The following is a 7,180-nucleotide window of genomic DNA, read 5'->3' as shown; positions in this document are numbered from 1 at the left end:
TCATCTAGGGCCAGCAGCTCAATGTTGTGTTGAAGTTTTTCATTTAGATCCTTGAAGTCAACTATGGATTAAGGTGATAAAACAATAAAAATACATTTGTTAGTAATTCATTATGACACACACACACACACACACACACACACACACACACACACACACACACACACGTTCAAGGGGGTCCCCAGCAAAACATTTTTATATAGCATTAAAATCTATTGCGATCACAGTCAACTATTAAACCTTGCGTTTGTCACCTCACTCACAATCGTGACTCAATCCGTCACTCACAACACTATGACATCATCAGGGATGATAGTAAAACCCCATACACCCCCATATATTGTGCCCAGGTCTCGTGACATCACTATGACATAGGTCTCGTGACATCACTATGACATCATCAGGGATGAACACATGATGTCATCAATATTAGTATATGGATATACTGTATGTCAGAACCTGTTCTGACATTCCATATGTTGATCCTTCCCCATCCATCCTTCCTCTTCGATGTCTACCTTTTGACTGATACCTGTCCATTTAAACTCTAGACGGGCCTGCCCCAAAGTTATTTGTGCAGTCACGCCTGGCAGCCGGCAAAAACTAGAGTTCTCAACAGGCCCGAAAATTAAGGCCCGGCCCTACATCAAACCAACCAACAATGAAAGTGACATATCCCTTTAAGTTTAAGTATATGATTAGATTTAGGTAAACATATGAATGTATATGAATTGAATATCCACTCTGCCTAACTGATAACCAATAGTCAGATTACGTTTACCTTTCACATGTTTTGGAAGGTCCTGGCAGATCTGTAGAAGGTCCTTCACCAACTCCTTATCCTTGCAGACAGCTTCAGCTTCCTCTTTCCTCTGTTTCAGCAGCATCCTCATTGTTCTGTTATCGTTACAGCGACGATCATCACACAGGCCATCTGAGACAGACAGAAATAAACCACACACACGCGCAGACGAGTATCATTTGTAGTTATTTAAACAACTGCATCCAAACTTGCGTGGTCCCCAAGGTCCTACTTAAAAGGTGATACACATATACTCCTGCCACAACATAAACTTCAGATATTCATTTGTAAAGTGTTATGGTGTTCACCTATCTTCAGCAGCTCAGTGAATTCCCGTTCCTTCTGGAGGAGTTGGTTCAGTGTTTTAATGTTGATGTTCCCATTAATTAACTTCTCTGTCACTGCTTTGAATGCTGTACTGGCCATAGTCAGCTTCACCACAGCATCACTTGTCAACTGGTCAATCACTTTTCCACTTGGACCTGCAAAGCGAGCAGTGTTAAAAAATTAAGATAAGAGAATGAATATCTAGTACTGTAGTACATTTAAAAAATACTTACGTAACGTTTAGTATCCAGCTACTTCCAGTAGGTTGGACTCTCTAAATAACATGTTTGTCTATACAGTATATAGTATCTAATGCTAAGATATTCACCTTTCATTTGGAAGATGGTTCTGGCTATGGGCCAGTTGAGAAGGTGCTCCATCACAAGCTCCTCCCCTTCAATGTCTCCTCCATTAGCATTGGTGGGCCATGAATTCAGCACGATCACAGACAACATCTTCCCAAAACATTTTATATCATGTTTCTCCAGCAGAGAATCAAACGCCCTTCCAGATTTATCCTATACAGTAATAATATCACAATGAAACATGGAGTGAGACACAAAGTATATAATAACCCAACATGTGTTGAAATAAGCAGTTTGTCAAAACATACCTGACAAATAACAGCAACTGCTTCTAACGCACACTGCTCAATTGAGTCGCTCAATGAAGGCAATGTCCTGTTAATTTCTTCCATCTTTTCACAGTATATTCCAATCTGGTCAGTTTTTTTCTCCTGGTACATAAATAGGATGACTTTGTTATAGAAGCTGTACATGTCAGACCATGCAAAGGCAAACACAAAGCCAATTTTACCTTTTTTAATTTTGCTTCAAAGTCCTTCAAGAAGGTGGCTCTCCAAGATGCCGTAAGTTCCTCATGATTGAAGGAAATGGAGATTAAATCATTCCAAACCTTGAAAGCAAAGGACAATATGGTTTTCTTTAGCATGCAAAATATTTGGTATCCACAGCAGAACTAAGTGTGGCTTATCGGGTGGATAGATCATCAAATAAAAAGGAATATGTAGCATACCTCAACTTCTTTTGTTGCTGATGCAAAGTGTTTACCACCCCATGCCTTTAGCAGATTGTCACTGAAATTCTTGCTTCGCCATTTCCTCATAGTTTCCAGTGTCTCCCCTACTGTCTTTTGTAGGATCCTATCCTTTAACTGCAATTCATTATCACCTTTAATATACTGTATTGTCACATAATTCATCCTCACAAGACATCACATCTGTCTAAGTTTCATGCTCATTGAGCAGTATTTGGTGCACAAATTAATTGGATAAATAGACACACTAAGGCAAAAACATTTAAGTTTCAATTGAGGTATTAATAATTAGTTGTAAGACACCTTTGAATCTGCGCAGTTGAAATTCCCAGCAATCAGACAGACGAGCTTGAGGTACTTAAGTGGAACATCATAGCGCTCTGGATCTGTTGCGTTGTCGCTGATTACACGAAGAACTTGCACTGCAGCAGTCAAGCAAAGATCTCCGTATTCATCCTCATAACTATGGGAGAAAACAAGATCATTCAGTGTTTGCATAAAGATACCAAATAATTTTATATGCAAAACAGACAAAACACATTTCACCCCCAAAAGATCAAATTCAATGCATTTGCCTGTGTTTCTGAGATTCTTCTCTTTGGATTAGGTGGGAGGCCAATTCTCGCAGTGCCTAGAAAGCAAGAAGATCTTAATAAGACAATACTTATTGTTGGATAATGTAACAGATGAGCAAGAATATGGTATCCTTTGCCTGGGCATCACTAGACATTTCATGTAAAGACTTTTTGCAAAGCACTATACAGTACAAGAACACATACCACATAATTGTAGTATGTAATTCCAGATTTGAAACAGCATAGTAGGCGCTGAAGGATGTTAAAGAGGTCCACATGTATGCAATCTAGAAAGCCAATTAGATCATCCACACCGAACAAAGGCATCCAGGAATGCACAAGTAGGCCATCAATCTTAGTCAAATTTGTGTTGTGTTTCATCAGCTTGAGCATAGTCCTAGTCACATAAGAAAGGGAGTAGATTAGTTAATGAAAATGCAGTTAATATAAAATGCTTCAATTCAACCTTACATTAAGCCAAATCAAACATATTATGTCAGAAATGGGCAAATTCTAAAGCATGCATAATTTTACAAAGAATGTATTTCAATAGGGACTGTAAGAGCATATCAGCAGTATGTGTCTCGATAACGATATATTGTTTCAATATTTAAGTCCTACACAGACAGACCCTCATACATTTTCCAGTCCAGGATGCTTTTATAACAAACCTAGCTTCATGATCTCTGTAGACTTTTGTTCCACTGCTCTCTTTAGGTTCGGAGGAGACAAATTGCAGGTTTTTGGCTAATGGAACCGGTTCAAATGGCTTGATTTCTCCCTTCAGCAGGTGGATCAGGGGTATGAGCAGGATCCATGTCCCAATGTCGTTTTTTCTAGCCAAGTTGCACACCTTCTCTACCGCTTCTGCAACACTGATGTATACAGTTGTACAGTATACATAACCAATGGTCACTTAAAACACCACAAAACTTGAGTATGAATATATTAATGATATGTTTCAAATATTGTATTCAACCAGTAGAGAAAACCCATTGAGAATCCTTTTCAAGGGAGAGCTAGCCAAGACAGGCCACAACACAAATGGAGAAAGAAAGAAAGAAAGAAAGAAAGAAAGAAAGAAAGAAAAAAAGAAAGAAAGAAAGAAAGAAAATAATACAGTAGGCTGGATTCAGTTACCTTTTTTGGAGTTCTAATGCACTTGTGATATAATTCCAGTAGGTGTCAAAATGGTGTTGAGGTTTGTTGCCTGTAGGCAGGCAAAGCAACTTGCATAGATTAGACAATTCCCAGGTGTTTAATTCTTTCAGGTATCTATTGTAAACAAGCACAGCAATTATTCCTGCCTGCAGATCATATTTGAAGAGGACATTGTGTTTTACGCTCTTGTTCGGAATGACTTGGGTATCAAGAACATTTCTCAGTAGCTCTTTCACCTGTAAAAGAACAGAAATATTACACGTATTACAATTTAGGCATTTAGCAGATGCTCTTAATCCAGAGCGATTTACATTAAGCAAGAACAAAAGCATGGCAATACATCATATAGATAAAAAAGTAGTTATCATGAATCATACGTAAGCTAAGAACGTAATGTATCTATATATAATGAAACTATGCATATATACTATATAGTGCTATGTCTACATAAAATGCTATCTAAGTTACATAAGTTGAGCCTTTGCATACGCCTAAATTCATCTAGGCTAGGGCAAGTGCTACGGGCCATGATGGAGTCTGAAGAGGTGGGTTTTCAGACTACGGTGGAAGATTGGGAGTGAGGCTGCAGTTCTGATTGTAATGGGAAGTGCATTTCATAGTTTTGGAGCCAGAAGGGAGAAGAGTTTGGGACGTGTGGAGCGCTGTCCCGGCGTTTTTAGTGAAGGTACTTCCAGCTTCCCTGTGTTGTCTGATCTGAGTGCATGGGAGGGTTTGTAGGGTTCAATCAGACTTGCAAGATATGGGGGAGCCATACCTTTGGTTGCTTTGAATGCCAGCATCAGTTTTGTATTCTGTGCGGGCAGCGACCAGGAGCCAATGGAGGGAGCGGAGAAGGGGGGTGACATGTGAGAATTTTGGCTGGTTGAAGACCAAGCGAGCTGCGGCATTTTGGATCAGTTGGAGAGGCTTAAGGGCGCATGCCGGCAGGCCAGTAAGGAGGGAGTTACAATAGTAAAGTTTTGACATGACTGTTGTCTGGATAAGGAGCTGGGCTGACTCCTGGGAGAGGAACGGACTAATTAATTATAACAGTATTTTGATGCAGTATTCTCTTCTGACACAGAGCCCCTCTCATTCAATAAAGATAATTTGACTCAATCTTAGTGCCCCAATAGGACTTATGTTACATAACAGTACTAAGGTCACTAAGTTTGCCATATTTACCTCTTGTTCACCATATTGTAAACCCCATGGGCGTGAGCTTTCAACACCATCATGAACCAGGGGACAGCTGTATGTGCAAAAGAACTGTTGCAGCTGAAAGAAGAAATTCTCCACATTTCGCTTATTCCATTCTCTAAGAAGATCGAATATGGTTTCCAGCATCACATTTCCAGCTTGATTTCTCCCCTTTATTACACCGGCTTCAGCACCATCCCAGATTAGCGGAATACTTGTCTTCAGATCCGGGTGGATTGTATCATCATATTGGTGCCATTCCCCTTTAAATTTCAACAATTGATACAATTAATAGAATAGTTTATGGAACATCTACTCTCTACAGCAGGGTGCACACATAGAAATAGAAAGCATCCTACTATAAAATCTTTGTCCGCTTGTCTCTGTATCCCGTCAGACCCGACAAAATTCAACAGTACTCCAAATATGGGCATAAAAGGGACAGATACAGATATCTCCATATAAAAAGGACACAGACAGACAGACGGGTACAATGGGTGCAACTGGTAGTGCATAACTGGGTTGGGCATGCATTTCCAACTTGCAACGTTCCCAACTTGCAACATTCCCGATTGAAAATATGTTTTCATCAAATGGTGACAATATGTCATTTCATCTATCTCTGGATATTTGCGCTACAAAAATAATAGTGGCCTGGTAATTAAGAAAAGCCTGAATCATTTGACAGTGCACAACTAAAAATGTATCCTTAGCAGTGTCCGACAGAGCTTGGTACTGTAGCAGGTCAGTACCCTTTAGTAGTAAATATATTATGGGATAAAAAAGACACACAATAAGTGCTAATACTTTTAAAAATACCTTCGAGTGTCAAAAGATCTTGGTTGATGGACAAGCACCTGTTGATGTATTTATTTGAGTCTTGGGAGTAGATGACCTCAAATTTTACATCATAGTTTCCATTGGTACGTTTCAAAACAACGTATTTGTAAGGTATGCCATGGGGACATCTTTTGATTGCATCTTTATGAATCATGAGCCGCTGTCCAATACGGAACTTCCCCTCTCCCAGGTCCCTGTGCAAATATGATATTTTTAAAGATTGTAATCATCCACTGATTAAACATCGATACAATATGACAAAAATGTTAATTAGCCTTTTCATGCATTCAACTTGAGAATGAGAAAAAGTTAATTATTTCATTGTTGCAAATTACAGAATTCACAAACAGCTACAGTATAGTCTCATTACTTTGAAACACACTGATACCTACTTTACGTCTGACATTTCCAAGCCATTATCGGTCCAGTCTCCAAACAAAGATCCAGATCTTAGGTAAACCTTGTCCTTTGATGGATCAAAATTGAAATATTTGGAAACGACAGCATGGAAGTTCACAGCTACAAAATCGTTTGTCTGATTCGTGCCAGGTGAACTATTCAGGAGAAGGATAAACAAAAGGACACACACACACACACACACACACACACACACACACACACACACACACACACACACACACACACACAATGAATGTAGTGGCAAAGAAATATGTGCTAAAATGACATCTGACTCATCATGCGCGGCCTCCAATGTCAAAAGAGTGTATAGAAGATATTTGTTCTCAAACATGCCATAGTATGCTTTGTAAAATGGAGGCCAGTGATGTCAAGTATACAGCACCTGAGTCGACTCATAGTCAATGGAATAAACATTCATATCACTGGTAGGGTTTTTTGACTCTTGCAAATTTAAAAATCATTAAAATCTGTAAATGTTGCTGAGAGCAGAGTCCTGCATGGGTTCAGGTACCCGCAGGATTAGACCGTGGGTCTACCGAGCAATCTTTGTTCCTACTCTCACCTATGGTCATGAAGTGTGGGTCATGACCGAAAGAATAAGGTTGCGAATACAAGTTTTCTTCGACGGGTGGCTGGCATCTCCCTTAGAGATAGGGTGAGAAGTTCAGTCACACGAGAGAGACTCAGAGTAGAACCGCTGCTCCTTTGCCTGGAAAGGAGCCAGCTTAGGTGGTTCGGGCATCTGGTTAGGATGCCTCTCGGGCGTCTCCCTAGGGAGGTCCTCGACACACGTCCCACT

This window comes from Electrona antarctica (assembly GCF_951216825.1).
Source record: "Electrona antarctica genome assembly, chromosome: 17".
In the NCBI taxonomy this organism is placed as follows: domain Eukaryota; kingdom Metazoa; phylum Chordata; class Actinopteri; order Myctophiformes; family Myctophidae; genus Electrona; species Electrona antarctica.
The sequence above is the reverse complement of the archived record's forward strand: the minus strand, read 5'-3'. Positions refer to the sequence as shown.